Source organism: Arachis hypogaea, chromosome 13 (assembly GCF_003086295.3).
Source record: "Arachis hypogaea cultivar Tifrunner chromosome 13, arahy.Tifrunner.gnm2.J5K5, whole genome shotgun sequence".
Classification (NCBI taxonomy): Eukaryota; Viridiplantae; Streptophyta; class Magnoliopsida; order Fabales; family Fabaceae; genus Arachis; species Arachis hypogaea.
Genome location: NC_092048.1, coordinates 73,473,219 through 73,490,970, shown reverse-complemented (window position 1 = coordinate 73,490,970; position 17,752 = coordinate 73,473,219). Strand labels below are relative to the sequence as shown.

General features: G+C 39.0%; 1 non-coding gene across 1 annotated transcript; it reads right to left on the bottom strand.

The window, feature by feature from the left end:
• Positions 1-7,679: 7,679 nt before the first annotated feature.
• On the bottom strand, positions 7,680-7,787 carry LOC112738490 (small nucleolar RNA R71). The gene has a single exon (XR_003169448.1). It is a non-coding gene; the product is annotated as a small nucleolar RNA R71 (small nucleolar RNA).
• Positions 7,788-17,752: the final 9,965 nt, after the last annotated feature.

Genomic DNA, 17,752 nt, shown 5'->3' with positions numbered 1-17,752 from the left:
ACATTTAAGTGTGGGGGAGGATCCACAACTTTGGGACGTAAATTTCTCTTTCTCAACACTTTACACTATGTTTTAGTTTTTAATAGTTATGTTTATGTGAATATTTGTTTATTATTTTATTACAATGCACTTCACTTAGTTTGCTTTTATATATATTTTAGCTTACTTATAGTTTTATAGTATAAATATTTGCATGTTGCCTAGTATAGAAAATAATTGGTAAAAACAACAAAGAATTTTCAAGAAATCTCTTTTAGGGCGTTCCATTGATTGGATTTGAAAACTTGTTTTTCAACTTGCTTGAAGTATTTTTTCTTATGGAACATAGAAGGGAGCTAGAACAAAACACTAAGTGAGATTTGAGCTTCAATTGTGTGGTTATACATTTTTAACCACAAAATATGCTCTTGTGTGACAAGCTCCTTTGTGATTGTGATCTTAGATTTGCTTGAATCTTTATATCCTATATTTGATATTTTGAATGCATTTAGTATGATTGAGGCCATTTTTTTTAATTGAACTCACTTAACCCATATGGCCAACCCTTACATCTACCTTTGTAAACCACTTTTGAGCCTTTAATTCTCCTTTGTTCTAATTTTAAGCACATCATTCACCCTAAGCGAAAGACCATTATGTCCATGAATTATAGCTTTGATTAGCTTAGGTTGAGGAGTGTGTGTTATTCAAGTGTGGGGGAACTTGTGGGAAAATATTGGTAGTTAGTTTTCTTTGGGTATTCATGGAGAAAATTTAGAAAAATGGATAAAAACTCTTGCATCTATTACTTAAAACATATGCATCTCTTACAGATCTGTGATACTGTAAAGACTAATGAAGTAGATCTTGAAGTCTACAAGCTTATGCTCTTTCCCATTGCTGTAAGAGACAGAGCTAAGATATGGTTGGATTCCCAACCTAGAGAGAGTCTTGACTCTTGGGAAAAGCTGGTTAATGCTGTTCTGGCTAAAATCTTTCCCCCTCAAAGGATGAGCAAAATTAGAGTGGAAGTTCAAACTTTCAGACAAAGAGAAGGTGAATCCCTCTATGAAGCTTGGAAAAGATACAAGCAATTGATCAGGAGATGTCCTCCTAACATGCTCTCAGAGTGGTCTATCATAGGCGTGTTTTATGATGGTCTGTCTGAGATGTCCAAAATTTCATTGGATAGCTCTGCTGGTGGATCACTCCACTTGAAGAAAACACATGCAGAAGCTAGAGAACTCATTGAAATGGTTGTAAACAACCAATTCATGTACACTTCTGAAAGAAATTCTATAAACCATGGAATCTCTCAGAAGAAAGGAGTTCATCAAGTTGATACTTTGAATGTCATATTGGCTCAGAACAGGATCTTGACCCAACAGGTCAACATGATCTCCCAGCATCTAACTGGAATGCAAACTGCAGCTAGCAGTGCTCAGGAAGCTTCTCCTGAAGTAGAAGTTTATGATCCTGATCAACCTCCCATGGAGGAGGTGAATTACATGGGAGAACCCTATAGAAACACCTACAATCCTTCATGGATGAACCACCCTAATCTTTCATGGAAAGATCAACAGAAACATCAGTAAGGTTTCAACAACAATCAAGGTGGAAGGAACCAGAATAGGTTCAATAACAGACCACCATTCCCATCTTCTCAAGGAAATATGGAAACCTCTAAGTAGAGCCTTTTTGACTTAGTTACTCTGGTTTCCAACCTCTCTAAGACCACTCACAGTTTCATGAATGAAATAAGATCTTTCATTAGAAACTTGGAGGTGCAAGTTTGTCAACTGAGCAAGAGGATCCCTGAGATTTCCCTTGAAACTCTTCCCAGTAATACTGAGGTAAATCCTAGAGAAGAGTGCAAGGCCATAACCATGGAGGAAGAGGCCAAATATGGAGAGGATGGAGTGGCGTTGAACGCCAGTGAGGAACCCCTTACTGGGTGTTCAACGCCCATCCTGGCAGCAGAGCTGGCATTGAACGCCAGCCAGGGAGCACTGGCTGGGCATTCAACGCCCAAACATCTAGGCTTTCTGGCATTGAACGCCAGTGAGGAACCCCTCACTGGGTGTTTAACGCCCAACCATGCAGCCATTCTTGCACTGAATGCCAGTGAGGAACCCCTCACTGGGCGTTCAATGCCCACACATCCAGGGAAGCTGGCGTTGAACGCTAGCAAGGACATCCCTGCTGGGCGTTCAATGCCCAAAATGCTAGAGGAACTGGTGTTTAACGCCAGTAAGGGTGGACAGCAAGGGTGTTCAACGCCCAAAGAGCTCACAGAGCTGGCATTGAACGCCAGTGAAAGCATACCCTTTGAGTGCTTAAGTCCCACTCAAGAAACTTCTAGCCCAGAACCAAAGAAAACCATAAAGACCATTGAGGTTCTTTTGAATGCACTTCTATAGTGCATGAGTTTTGATGACTACTCATCCTCTGATGAGGATGAAGACACTAGGAAAGAGCAAGTTATTCGGTACCTAGGAGCTCTTATGAAGCTGAATGCCAAGTTATTTGGTACAAAGCCTTTGGAGGAAGAACCTCCACTACTTTCCAAAGAACTCCATGCTTTGGTTCAGCAGAGGCTACCTCAGAAGCTTCCAGATCCTGGATGCTTTCTGATTCCTTGCACCATAGGCACTATGACCTTTGAAAAGGCTCTGTGTGACTTAGGGTCAAGCATAAACCTCATGCCACTCTCTGTACTGAAGAAGCTGGGAATCTTTGAGGTACAAGCTGTAAACATCTCATTAGAGATGGTAGACAAGACAATGAAGAAGCCATATGGCTTAGTAGATGATGTCTTGGTGAAAGTTGAAAACCACTACATCCCTGCAAACTTCATAGTCTTGGACATTGGAGAGGATGAAGATGACTCTATCATCCTTGGAAGACCTTTCTTAGCCACTGCCAATGCTATCATTGATGTGGCTAAGGGAGAACTGACCCTACAAATAGGAGAGGATCACATCTTGTTCAAGATGCCTCACCCTAATTCTCCCTCTAAAAGAGAGATAACTATGCAATATCTAGTGTTCCAACCTTCTCTTTCTGTGCAGAGCTTTATAGAGCCCCCAAACATCAATTCTAAGTTTGGTGTTGGACAGCCATCAACAAGCTCTAAGCACAAAGGTACTAAGAAGAAAGTACCTAAAGGCAGGAGGGATAAGAAAGTCCCAACTGAAGGCCTCTCACCTGGCATGAGAGTTTTCTTCACTAAGAAGCCAGTCTTACCACATGCAGTGAGTCGTGTCTTTTCTCTAGAGCATGTAGAGCTCATTCACGAGAAGACAAGATGAAGATTCACTGCAAGGGGCAAAAATCTGAGCCCATACTCACATCCGTAAGGAGCTAACCGTCAAGCTAGTGACGTTAAAGGAGCGCTTGTTGGGAGACAACCTAATTTTAATTAATTACTATTTCCTTCGTTTTTCTTGCATTTTAGAGTCATGATCATATGCAGCATTCAGAACAGAGATAGAATTTCACAGTAGTGAAAATAGAACACTCTGGATGAAGTGTTAAAGTTGAATGCCAGCAAGGGAGCAGCCTCTGGGTGTTCAAACGCCAGTCAGAGAAGTAGGGAATCTGGATTCCCTAGCCTCTCAGGACCCGTAGGTCCCACATCATCTTCATCTAGCCCACTTACTTTCACACTTTCCCATACACACTTCCCTATAAACCCTAGCCTAATCACATCCATATCACTTCCCCAAAACCATCATAACTCCCACTTACCCCCACCCACTTCAAAATCAGATTTCCTACCCAAAACCCACCCTATGGCCGAATCCTACCCTTCCCCACTCCTATAAATACCACACTTCATAACCCTTCATACACACACCTCTCATACACCACAAAATACCCCACAAGGCCGAGCCATCTCTCTCCCTCCATCTCCTTCTATTTTCTTCTTCCTCTACTCCATTCTTTTCTTCTCTTTATTTTTGCTCGAGGACAAGCAAACTTTAAAGTTTGGTGTCGGAAAAGCATAGATTTTTTCTTTCCATTACCATTCATGGCACCCAAGGTTGGAGACTCCTCTAGAAAGAGGAAAAGAAAGGCATTTGCGACTCCCTCTGAATCTTGAAAGATGGAGAGATTCATCACCAAAGCTCATCAAGACCACTTCAATGAAGTAGTGGCAGAGAAGAAAGTGATCTCTGAGGTCCCTTTCATGCTCAAGAAGAATGAGTATCCGAAAATCCAAAGAGAGATCTGGAGAAGAGGTTGAGAAGTCCTAACCAATTGCATTGAGGATGTTGGGATTCTAATGGTGCAAGAGTTCTATCCTAATGCATGGGTTACTAAAAACGATGACACTAGTGTGAACCCAAATCCATGGAATTGAATCACCATGATTCAAGGAAGAATCTTAGATTTCAGCCCAGAAAGTGTGAGGTTGGTGTTCAACTTGCCTCTAATGCAAGGAGATCCTCATCCTTACACTAGAAGAGTCAACTTTGATCAGAGATTAGATCAAGTGATCTTAGATATCTTTGTGAAAGGAGCACAGTGGAAAAGGGATTACAAGGTAAGCTCATTCAACTAAGAAGGGTTGACCTAAAGCCCATAGCTAGACGATGGTTGGAATTCATCCAACGTTCCATCATTCCCCCTAGCAACTGGTCAGAAGTGACCATTGACAGAGCCATCATGATTCATTGCATCATGATTGGAAGTGAGGTGGAAGTACATGAGGTGATTCCTCAAGAATTGTACAACGTAGCTGAGAAGCCTCACACCAATGCAAGGTTGGCATTCCCACACCTCATCTGTCATCTATGCAATTCAGGTGAAATTGTCATAGAAGAAGATATCTCCACTGGGGAGGATAAGCCCATCACCAAGAAGAGGATGGAGCAAATCAGAGAGCATGCTAATGCCAAGGCATCTTAGGCTAGTTTCACTAGCCTTTTTTTTTATTTCATTAGGTTTTATGCACTTTCTTGAGCTATAAGCAATCATTTGGGTTAAAAGTTCATACACACCTTGATTTATTCAAATATAGTTAATTTGATGCTTTTTTATGAGATTTATGCCATAATTACTTGTGTGCTAAGAATGATGCAATCTCTCATGATATTAGCAAGGATTTGATGCATGTATTGCTTGATGATAGGTGGAGAAATGCATGAAAGGAAGTTGAAGAATAGCCATTGGAGGATGAAGAGGAAGCAACGTTGGTGGCCAAAGTTAGACCACCAACGTTGGCTCAAATGTTGATAGGAAGAAAACAGGGGAGTATGCTGCATAAGTCTGATATCCACGTTGGAGGGAGCGTTGGCAAGCCAACATTAACTCCAACGCTAGTTGATACAGAGTGCTTTCTAAAAATTAGAAAAATTGTGGCGACGCGTACGCGTGCTATACGCTCATGCGTGGATAGGCCAACATTGGAGGGAACGTTGCTGGTCCAACGCTGAGGCCAACGTCTTCGAACGCGCACGCGTCACTCATGCATACACGTGGATGAGAATTCTATCCCCAAACACGCGCACGCATAGGCAGCGCAGATGCGTGAAGTGGTAAATTGTACCATCCACGTGCATGCGTATGTCACGCGCACGTGTGGACAAAAAAACGTTGGCACTCCAATGTTGAGTCAAACGTTGCTCAAAATACCCAAAATCTATTTTCCCTGAAGGACGTTTGACTCAACGTTTGCCCTCAAACGTGGACTCCAACGTGGGCATCAAAACTCTGCAATTCAAGCACATCTATTCTCAACAGCATGGGAGCCAATTGGAGCAACTTCAACCCATTCCAATTAAGGCCAAAAGCCCAATTCAGAGACTGAAGATCAATGGAAGAAAGTGTATAAATAGCTTAGAATTCAAGTTAGTTAGGGGGAGGCTTAGAGACTGATACTGAAATTCTACCCAATTTTAATTTACTTTCTGCAATTTGTTTTTCTGGAATGTATCTTTCAATTTCATTTTCCATTTTGAGAGCTATGAACAACTAAACCCCTTTCATTGGGTTAGGGAGCTCTATTGTAATTCAATGGATCAATAATAGTTTTCATCATCTTCTTCTTTCTTTTCTCTTGATTGTTGTTAGAAAGCTTTCGATTTTAATTCAATTGGATAGTTGTCTTGACAGAGAAGCTATCCATAATTGGAATTCCTCTGATCCTTGAGAGAGGGATGAGGTATTCATGCTAGAAACGCTTTCTCACAGTGGATTATATTAGGGGTTGGATGGATATTGTGACATTTAATCCTACCAATACTTTGATCTATGAATTTGTGTGGTATAATCAGTGACCAAACTTCAACTCTTCCCATGAGCAATTAAATCAAGACATTGGGAAATTGTTCATGCTTAGAGAGATTGGTGAGCCAAGACATTGGGATCCAATCATCTAAGATTGCCAAGCAAAGTCAATGAATGCATTGATTGAAGAAGAGATGAAAATGATTTGATCCGGAGAGTTCAATATCTCCTAAAACCCAATGAACCCCCAATTCTAATCTATCCATTCTTTTACATTCTATTCTTTAATTTGATGCTCAATCCCCATTCCCATTTAATTTCTTGCAATTTTAGTTTTTGCTACTTACATTCTTGCAATTTAATTTCTGCCATTTAATTTCTTGCTCTTTAAGTTTTCCGCCAATTTACTTTCTGCAATCCCAATTTCAAATCTGATTCAGTTCAACTAGAACAATTCTCCAATTAACATTGATCAACCAACCAATCCCTGTGGGATTCAACCTAACTCTACAGTGAGTTTTTACTTGATGACAATCTGGTGCACTTACCGGTAGAAAATTGTTGAGAGACAATTTTCATGACATCAAGTTTATGGCGCCGTTGCCGTGGATTGATTTTGTATTGACAATTACTAAATTGGAGGATAACTAGATTGAGTATTTTTCTTTTCTTTTTGTTAATTGAATTTCAATTTCTGCTGTTATATTTACCTTTTGCAATTTTAGTTGTTTCTCTTTATTTTTCTTTATTACCTTACTTTCCAGCAAAACTAATCCACTGACTCATTAACTGTTTGATTAATTGCTTCAATTGCTCTAACCACACTTTTTCATTAACTGTGAATTCTTCACTTGCTGTTTGTTGTCTGTTTTGTCACTTGTATGACAGGTAGAAGAGAGATTTCAACCTCTTTTGACAGTGAACCAGAAAGAACCTTCCTTAGATTAAGGAGGGAAGCAAGAGGAAAGAAGGCCCTTGGTGCAGAGGAAGAAGAGGAGGACTTAGATATAAACATGGAGGATGATATGGAAAATCATCATAAAGGAGAGGTGAACAATCATGCCAGAGGAGGCGCAGCCAACCCTGCTGGACAAGAGAGGAGAGTTCTAGGCTCTTATATCAATCCAAACCCAGGAAACTGTGGTAGCAGCATTCAAAAGCCAACCATCCATGCTAATAATTTTGAATTGAAGCCTCAGCTCATCACTCTCGTCCAAAATAATTGTTCTTTCGGAGGAAGTGCCCAAGAAGACCCTAATCAGCATCTCACTACATTCCTAAGGATCTGTGATACAGTTAAATCTAATGGTGTTCATCCGGACACCTATAGATTGCTACTGTTTCCATTTTCTTTGAGGGACAAAACATCCAAATGGCTAGAATCATTTCCCAAGGAAAGCTTGACAACCTAGGAAGATGTGGTAAATAGATTCTTAGCAAGGTTTTACCCTCCTCAAAGAGTGAATAGACTGAGAACTGAGGTGCAGACATTCAGACAGCAGGACGGTAAAACCTTATATGAAGCCTGGGAGAGATTCAAAGATTTGACAAGGTAATATCCACCTGAGATGTTTAATGAGTGGGTACAATTGCATATCTTTTATGAAGGGCTTTCCTATGAATCAAAGAAAGCTGTAGACCACTTATCTGGAGGCTCCCTTAATATGAAGAAGACTATTGAAGAAGCCATTGATGTCATAGAAACAGTGGAGTCATGGAATTAAACCATATGGATGCAATCCTGGCCCAAAATGAGATGATCAGTAAGCAATTAGCTTATTTGACCAAGCAAATAGAGAAGAATCAGGCTGCAGCCATCCATACTCAACCATTACCTCCAAGAGAGTTGGACACAGAGGAAGGAGTTAACTGGGAGGAAGCCAATTACCTTGGAAATTCATCTAGGCAAGCTCATGATTCATACTCAAAAACTTATAACCCTGGTTGGAGGAACCACCCAAACTTTGGGTGGGGAAACCAACAAAACCAAGGCCAAGATCAGAAACCTCATAACACAAACCAGTACACCTACCAACAATCCAATCCAAGATCATATCAACACCCATAAAATAATGCTTCTCAGCCACTATATCAAGCCTAACTCAATCAGCCTCAACACTCAATTCCCAATCCACCATCTAAAGATAAGCTATCCAGGATTGAAGCTATGCTCACCAACCTTTGCAAGGAAGTCCAGGACAACAGGAATTTTAAGGAACAAGTAAGAGATAGTATGAAAAGTCGAGGAGAGATTATTAAGATGCTCGAATCTCAAGTAGGACACCTCTCACAGCAGATTCCTAAGTCCACTAATAGCTTCCCCAGTGACACTGAGAAAAATCCAAGAGGAAAAATGAAGAAGGTATGATGGGAAGAATATAAGGCAATCACTCTTAAAAATGAAGAACTACTGGAAGAAGATACCAGCAAGCCAACAGAGCACAGCCAAGGAAGTTTCTAGGGAAACTTGAAGGAAAAAGAACAAGGAAATGGACCTGTACAGGAGAAAGAACCAAAAAGGAAGGAAATTTTGAAACCTTACGTGCCAAAGGCACCATTTCCCCAGAGACTCAGGGAAGGTGAGAAAGAAAAGTCATACTCGAGATTCCTATACATGTTTGCATCCCTCAGTGTCAACATACCCTTCATCAAAACTCTCTAACAGATGCTTACATACATCAAGTGCATGAAAGAGCTGCTGACCAAGAAAGGAACCTTGAAAGGAGGACAAACATTGATAATGAACAAGGAATGTAGTGCCCTCATCAAGAAGGACTTACCTCTGAAGAAAAAAGATCTGGGGAGTTTTTATATCCCCTGTGCCATAGGAAATACAAGGATTGATAAAGGATTCTGTGATCTAGGAGCTAGCATAAATGTGATGCCTCTGTCTCTCATGAAGAGGTTGCAAATCAATGAGCTGAAATCCATATATGTAATCATCCAATTGGCTTATAAGACTCAGAAGCAAGCTGAAGGAGTAGTCGAGAATGTATTGGTCAAACCTTCCATGTTTTCAAACCTACACCTGAATCTGAGCCAGAATCTAAAGATCCGAAGGATGATCACAGCTAAATGTGCCTGGAGGAAAGCTACAGTGAACTGGAAGCAGAGCCCCTGAAACAATCCCTGGTGAACAAGGAAGAATTTCAAGAGATACAGCAACCAAGGGAGTTCAAGGAAGAGCTGAAGCCACAAGAATCAGGAAGAGCGGCTAACAAGGACCTCCCTAACACAAGAGTCAATGGAGCACTACTGGAAGAAGAGAAAAAAGTTGTGAAGAAATTGTCAAGGGGATGGAGAAACAAGAAGATTCCTACAGAAAGGTCCTTTCCTTGGAACATGTAGAAATCATCAAGGAATCAAGTGGAGAAAGCTTCATTGTGCGGGGAGAGGACATGAGGCACTACAATCCTCCCTAAATGAGAGAGCTAACTGATGAGCGGATAATTTATACGCTTTTTAGCATTGTTTTTACATAGTTTTTAGTATGATTTAGTTAGTTTTTAGTATATTTTTATTAGTTTTTAAATAAAAATTATATTTCTGGACTTTACCATGAGCTTGTGTATTTTTCTATGATTTCAGGTATTTTCTGGCTGAAATTGAGGGACTTGAGCAAAAATCTGATTCAGAGGCTGAGAAAGGACTGCAGATGCTGTTGGATTCTGACCTCCCTGCACTCAAAGTGGATTTTCTGGAGCTACAGAAACCCAATTGGCGCTCTCTCAAATGCGTTGGAAAGTAGACATCCAGGGCTTTCCAGCAATATATAATAGTCCATACTTTGCTTGAGTTTTGATGACGCAAACTGGCGTTCAAACGCCAACTTCCTGTCCTATTCTGGAGTTAAACGCCAGAAACAGGTTACAAATCAGAGTTAAACGCCAGAAACAGGCTACAACCTGGCGTTTAACTCCAAGAAGAGTCTCTACACATGAAAGCTCAATGCTCAGCCCAAGCACACACCAAGTTGGCCCGAAAGTGGATTTCTGCATCATTTACTTATCTTATGTAACCCTAGCTACTAGTTTAGTATAAAAACTACTTTTAGTGATTTATTTCACATCATCTTTTGAATAATTTTATGTTCAGAGATCACGTTTAGGGGGCTGGCCACTCGGCCATGCCTGGACCACTTTCGCTTATGTATTTTTCAACGGTGGAGTTTCTACACCCCATAGGTTAAGGTATGGAGCTCTGCTGTTCCTCATGAATTAATGCAAAGTACTATTGTTTTTCTATTCAATTCAAGATTATTCTTATTCCAAGATATTCACTCGTACTTCAACCTAATGAATGTGATGATCCGTGACACTCATCATCATTCTCGCCTTTGAACGCATGCCTGACAACCACTTCCATCTATCTGCAATAGCTTAAGCGTTTATCTCTTGGGCTCCTGGTTCAGATCAGAGTCTTCGTGGTATAAGCTAGAATTATTGGCGGCCATTCTTGAGATCCGAAAAGTCTAAACCTTGTCTGTGGTATTCTGAGTAGGATCCGGGATGGGATGACTGTGACGAGCTTCAAACTCACGAGTGCTGGGCGTAGTGACAGACGCAAAAGTATCAACGGATCCTATTCCAACATGAGTGAGAACCGATAGATGATTAGCCGTGCAGTGATAGCGCATTTGGACCATTTTCACTGAGAGGACGGGAGGTAGCCATTGACGATGGTGATGCCCAACATACAGCTTGCCATGGAAAGGAGTATGAATGATTGGATGAAGGCAGTAGGAAAGCAGAGATTCAGAAGGAACAAAGCATCTCCATACGCTTATCTGAAATTCTCACTAATGAATTGCATAAGTATTTCTATCTTATTTTATATTTTATTTATATTTTAATTATCAAAATCCCATAACCATTTGAATCCGCCTGACTGAGATTTACAAGGATGACCATAGCTTGCTTCAAGCCGACAATCTCCGTGGGATCGACCCTTACTCATGTAAGGTTTATTACTTGGACGACCCAGTGCACTTTCTGGTTAGTTGTGCGAAGTTGTGAAGAAGAATTGAGATTATGATAGTGCGTACCAAGTTTTTGGCGCCATTGAGATCACAATTTTATGCACCAAGTTTTTGGCGCCGTTGCCGGAGATTGTTCGAGTTTGGACAACTGACGGTTTATCTTGTTGCTCAGATTAGGTAATTTTATTTTATTTTAATTTTAAGCTTTTTGTTTTTATTATTTTTAATTTCAAAAAAAAAATTTTCAAAAAAAAATAAATTATTCTATGACTTCAGAATTTTTAAGAATGAATTCTAGAGTTTCATGATGTTCTGTTGAAGTCTGACTGGCTGTTAAGCCATGTCTAATCTTTTAGACCGAGGTTTCAACTCATCATCACAAGAGCTTTTTGATTCTCATCAATTCAGCTGTTGTATGCCTGATTTGTATGCTAAAGCTTGTTTGGCCATTGGCCATGTCTAGTGTTTTGGACCGAAGCTTTCACTGAAAGCTTGGCTGACTAGTAAGCCATGTCTAATTCCTGGACTGGAGCTTTAGACTAACATTGCATGATTCCTGGAATTCTCATTAAAAATTTTGAAATCCTTATCTTTCTTTTTCTAAACAATTTTCGAAAAATACAAAAAAATTAATAAAATCATAAAACCAAAAATAATTTTGTGTTTCTTGTTTGAGTCTAGTGTCAATTGTTAAGTTTGGTGTCAATTGCATCTTTTTAATTTCCTAAAAAATTTTGAAAATTCATGCATGTGTCCTTCATAATCTTCAAGTTGTTCTTGATGATTTTCTTTGTTTGATCTTTGCATTTTCATGTTTTGTGTCTTTTCTTGTTTTTCATATGCATTTTCAATTTGTTAGTGTCTAAACATTGAAAATTTCTAAGTTTGGTGTCTTGCATGTGTGTCTTTTCTTATAAATTTTCAAAAATATGTTTTTGATGTTCATCATGGGCTTTAAAGTGTTCTTGGTGTTCATCTTGACATTCAAAGTGTTCTTGCATGCATTGTGTGTTTTGATTCATAATTTTCATGTTTTGAGTCTTTTTGTTGTTTTTCTCTCTCTTCTTAAAAATTCAAAAGTAAAAAATATCTTTCCTTTATTCTTCTCATAAATTTTCAAAATTTGAATTGATTTAGTTATAAAGTTTTAAAATTTAATTGTTTCTTATGAATCAAGTCAAATTTTCAATTTAAAAATTCTATCTTTTTCAAATCTTTTTCAAAAATAAATCTTTTTCATTTTTTCTTTCATATTTTCGAAAATTTCAAATTAATTTTCAAAAATCTTTTTCTTATTTTGTTTCATATTTTCGAATTCTTTGCTAGCATTTAATATTTTGATTCAAAAAATTTCAAGTTGTTACTTGCCTATTAAGAAAGGATCAATCTTTAAATTTTAGAATAATATCTTTTAGTTTCTTATTAGTTGGTGCACGAAATTGTGATTCACATTTTTCACAATTCCGCACAACTAACCAGCTAGTGCACTGGGTCGTCCAAGTAATAACTTACGTGAGTAAGGGTCGATCCCACGGAGATTGTCGGCTTGAAGCAAGCTATGGGGATTTTGTAAATCTTAGTCAGGAGATTAAAGATGAGAGTGATTGTATTTATGAAAAATAAACAAGAGATAAAGAGTACTTGTGATTCAGTAATGGAGAACAGGTTGAGGTTTTGGAGATGCTTTGTCTTCTGAATCTCTGATTTTCTCACTGTCTTCTTCTTCTCGCACGCAAGGCTCCTTCCATGGTAAGCTGTATGTTGATGGATCACCGTTGTCAATGGTTACCATCCGTCCTCTCAGTGAAAATGGTCCAAATGCGATGTCACCGCACAGCTAATCATCTGTCGGTTCTCACTCATGTTGGAATAGGATCCATTGATCCTTTTGCGTCTATCACTGCACCCAATACTCGCGAGTTTGAAGCTCGTCACAGTCATCCCTTCCCAGATCCTACTCGGAGTACCACAGACATGGTTTAGACTTTCCGGATCTCAAGAATGGCTGCCAATAATTCTAGCCTATACCACGAAGACTCTGATCTGAATCAGGAGGCTAAGAGATATGCACTCAGTCTAAGGTAGAACGGAGGTGGTTGTCAGGCACGCGTTCATAGGTTGAGAATGGTGATGAGTGTCACGGATCATCACATTCATCAAGTTGAAGTGCGAGTGAATATCTTAAAAGAGAAACAAGCGTGATTGAATGGAAAATAGTATTAATTGCATTAATTCCTCAAAACACAACAGAGCTCCTCACCCCCAACCATGGGGTTTAGAGACTCATGCCGTAGAAGATACAAGTTCGAATGTAAATTGTCATGAGGTACAAAATGAATCTCTAAAAGTGGTTTTTATAATGAACTAGTGACCTAGGGTTACAGAAAATGAGTAAGCTAGAATAGTTAGTGTAGAAATTCACTTCTAGGGCCCACTTGGTGTGTGCTTGGGTTGAGCATTGAAGCTTTCACATGTAGAAAGTTGGCGTTCAAACGCCAGTTTGCGTCATCAAAACTCGGGCAAAGTATGGACTATTATATATTGCTGGAAAGCCTAGGATGTCTACTTTCCAACGCAATTAAGAGCGCACAAATTGGGCTTCTGTAGCTCGAGAAAATCCATTTTGAGTGCAGGAGGGTCAGAATCCAACAGCATCTGCAGTCCTTCTTCAGCCTCTGAATCAGATTTTTGCTCAGGTCCCTCAATTTCAACCAGAAAATACCTGAAATCACAGAAAAACACACAAACTCATAGTAAAGTCCAAAAATGTGATTTTTGAATAAAACTAGTAAAAACATAATAAAAACTAACTAAAATATACTAAAAACATACTAAAAACAATGCCAAAAAGCGTATAAATTATCCACTCATAACAACACCAAACTTAAATTGTTGCTTGTCCCCAAGCAACTGAAAACAAAATAAGATAAAAAGAAGAGAATATACTATAAATCCCATAATATCAATGAAGCTTAGTTCAAATTAGATGAGTGGGGCTAGTAGCTTTTTGCTTCTGAATAGTTTTGGCATCTCACTTTTTCCTTTGAAGTTCAGAATGATTGGCATCTATAGGAACTCAGAATTCAGATAGTTTTATTGATTCTCCTAGTACAGTATATTGATTTTTGAACACAGTTACTTTATGAGTCTTGGCCGTGGCCCTAAGCACTTTGTTTTCCAGTATTACCACCGGATACATAAATGACATAGACACATAACTGGGTGAACCTTTTCAGATTGTGACTTAGCTAAAAGTCCCCAATTAAAGGTGTCCAGAGTTCTTAAGCACACTCTTTTTGCTTTGGATCAAGACTTTAACCACTCAGTCTCAAGCTTTTCACTTGACACCTTCACGCCACAAGCACATGGTTAGGGACAGCTTGATTTAGCCGCTCAGGCCAGGATTTTATTCCCTTTGGCCCTCCTATCCATTAATGCTCAAAGCCTTGGATCCTTTTTACCCTTGCCTTTTGGTTTAAAAGGTTATTGGCTTTTTCTGCTTGCTTTTTCTTTTTCTTTCTTTTTCTTTTAATTTTCGCCACTCCCTTTTTTTTCAAGCTTTCTCTATTCATTGCTTTTTCTTGCTTCAAGAATCTTTTTTATGATTTTTCAGATCATCAATAATATTTCTCCTCTTCCATTATTCTTTCAAGAGCCAATAATTTTAACATTCATAAACAACAAATTCAAAAATATGCACTGTTCAAGCATTCATTCAGAAGACAAGAAATATTACCACCATATCAAAATAATTAGACTAATTTCAATATATAATATGAAATTCATGTACTTCTTGTTCTTTTGTGATTAAAAACATTTTTCATTTAAGAAAGGTGATGGATTCATAGGACATTCATAGCTTTAAGACATAAACTTTAAATTTTATTAATCATGGAATAAAAATAAGACTAAAAAATAAATATAAGAGCAGACCAATAATAATAGAAGACAGAAAATAAAAAAAATAGAAAAATAAATGACTCTTAAAATAGATTCCTAATAATAAAGGTTATCACAGAGTTAGGACTCAACAACCTTGATTTTGAGAAGTGGATGCTCCTTCAATCTGTGGGGTGTCTGGTCCCTCAAGGGAGAGCTTCTGGCGCTTCAGCTCCTGTAGCTCACGCCCTTGCTTCTCCTGTTCCTTAAGCAGCTTGCAGAGCATGCAGTTTTGATTCTGCTATTCTTTCTTAAGTTGATCCATAGCTTCTTGCAGCTTGGTGACAGATACTTCTAGGCGGGCCCAGTAGTCAATTTCAGGGATTTCTGGGAGGAACTCCTGCGCCCTCCTTTTAATGGAGTTATCTTGCACTTGTTGTCCTTCCATTGACTTCTTGGTGATTGGGTGTTCAATTGGAATGAATTCATCTACTCCCATCCTTACCCCAACATCTTTACATAGCAGAGAAATTAAGCTTGGGTAAGCCAGTTTGGCTTCAGTGGAGTTCTTGTTTGCAATTGTATAAATCTCACAAGAAATTAGATGATGAATCTCCACTTCGTTTCCCAGCATAATACAATGAATCATCACTGCTCTTTTGACAGTGACCTCAGAGCGGTTGCTAGTGGGCAGTATAGAACGCCCAATGAAGTCCAACCAGCCTCTTGCGACTGATTTGAGATCTCCTCTCTTGAGTTGATTTGGGACACCTTTTGAGTTGGTTATCCACTTAGTTCCAGGGAGGCATATGTCCTCTAGAACTTGGTTCAACCCCTTATCTACTCTCACCATTCTCCTATTAAAGGATTCTGGATCATCTTGTAGTTGAGGCAGTTTGAAGACCTCTCTTATTTTGTCCAGGTGGAAGTAAATAATCCTCCCTCTGACCATAGTTCGGAAGGTATGAAAGGCGGTTCCAGTTATTCTCTGCTTATCTGTCAGCCACAGATTTGAGTAGAATTCCTGAACATGTTTCTTCCAACCTTTGTCTCAGGATTAGCTAGAATTTTCCATCCTCTGTTTCGAATTTGCTCTTGGATCTCCAGATATTTGTCTTCTTTCAGATCGAATTTAACTTTCGGGATCACTGACCTCAGACCCATTATTTTGTGGTAATGGTCTGCATGTTCTTTGGTTAAGAACCTCTTTTGATTCCAAAGACTCTTTGGAGTATTCTCTTTCTTGCCTCTTGAATTGGTTTGTTTTCCCTTAGGGGCCATGATCTTAATGAGTCTTAGCTCGGTGATCACGGAAAAACACACCAAACTTAGAGATTTGCTTGCCCTCAAACAAAAGAAAGGAAAGGAGAGAGATAGGAGGAGAGACAAATTCGAATGGTGGAGAGGTGGGGATGGTCGAATGTGTATATATAAGTGGAGGGGAGGGATTTCAAAAATTTAAAAAAGATATGACATAAAGATATGATTGGTGAAAAAAAATAGAATCATGATATGAAAAAGATGAGATTTTTATATGGAAAAGATATAAAGGGGTTAAATCTGAAAATTTGTTGATGCATCTAAGAATTAAGAGATAATATACTGAGTTAGAAAAGATTTGGAAAGAAATTGAGAAAATACTTGAGTTTTTGAAGAAGATTTGGGAAGGATTTGAAAGAAAATTGGAAAGGGATTTAGAAAATTGTTGAATTTTCGAAAATTGAAGGTGAATGAAGAAAATTTGTAACATGTTTATGTAGAAAATTATGAATCAAAACATGAAAGTCTGAAAAATTTTGAAGTGGAAAACAAAATCCTCTCCCCCTGCCTTTCTAGCGTTAAACGCCCAGAATGGTATCCATTCTGGCGTTTAACGCCCATATATTGGCCATTGTGGGCGTTTAACGCCTAACCAGGTACCCTGGCAGGCGTTAAACGCAAGAAATCTTTTGTTACTGGGCATTTTTCTGAACGCCCAAGATGCTACAATTCTGGCGTTAAACGCCCAGAATGGTACCCATTCTGGCGTTTAACGCCCAAAATGCCCCTTACTGGCATTTTCTTGCCAGTGAGCTCCTTTTCTTTGCTTTTTGCGCTGAATCCTTCTCTAACTCTGTGAATTCCTACAATTTGATGATTAATCTTGAAGACAATTTATATCAAACTTCTATAAGTATTAATTAAAAAGCAAATAACTTGCTAATGGCTGGGTTGCCTCCCAGCAAGCGCTTCTTTATTGTCTTTAGCTGGACCTTGACTGAGCTTTATTCTAGTATCAGTTTTTAGCATTCTTGCTCAAAATTGCTTTCAAGATAATGTTTGATTTTCTGTCCATTAACAATGAACTTTTTATTAGAGTCAATATCCTGAAGCTCAACATATCCATATGGTGACACACTTGTAATCACATATGGTCCCCTCCACTGGGATTTCAATTTCCCGGGGAATAGTCTGAGCCTAGAGTTAAACAGCAGAACCTTCTGTCCTGGTTCAAAGACTCTAGATGACAGTTTCTTGTCATGCTACCGTTTTGCTTTCTCCTTATAAATTTTTGCATTTTCAAAAGTATTGAGTCTGAATTCCTCTAACTCATTCAGCTAGAGCAATCTTTTCTCTCCAGCTAACTTGGCATCCAGGTTTAAGAATCTGGTTACCCAGTAGGCTTTATGTTCTAGTTCCACG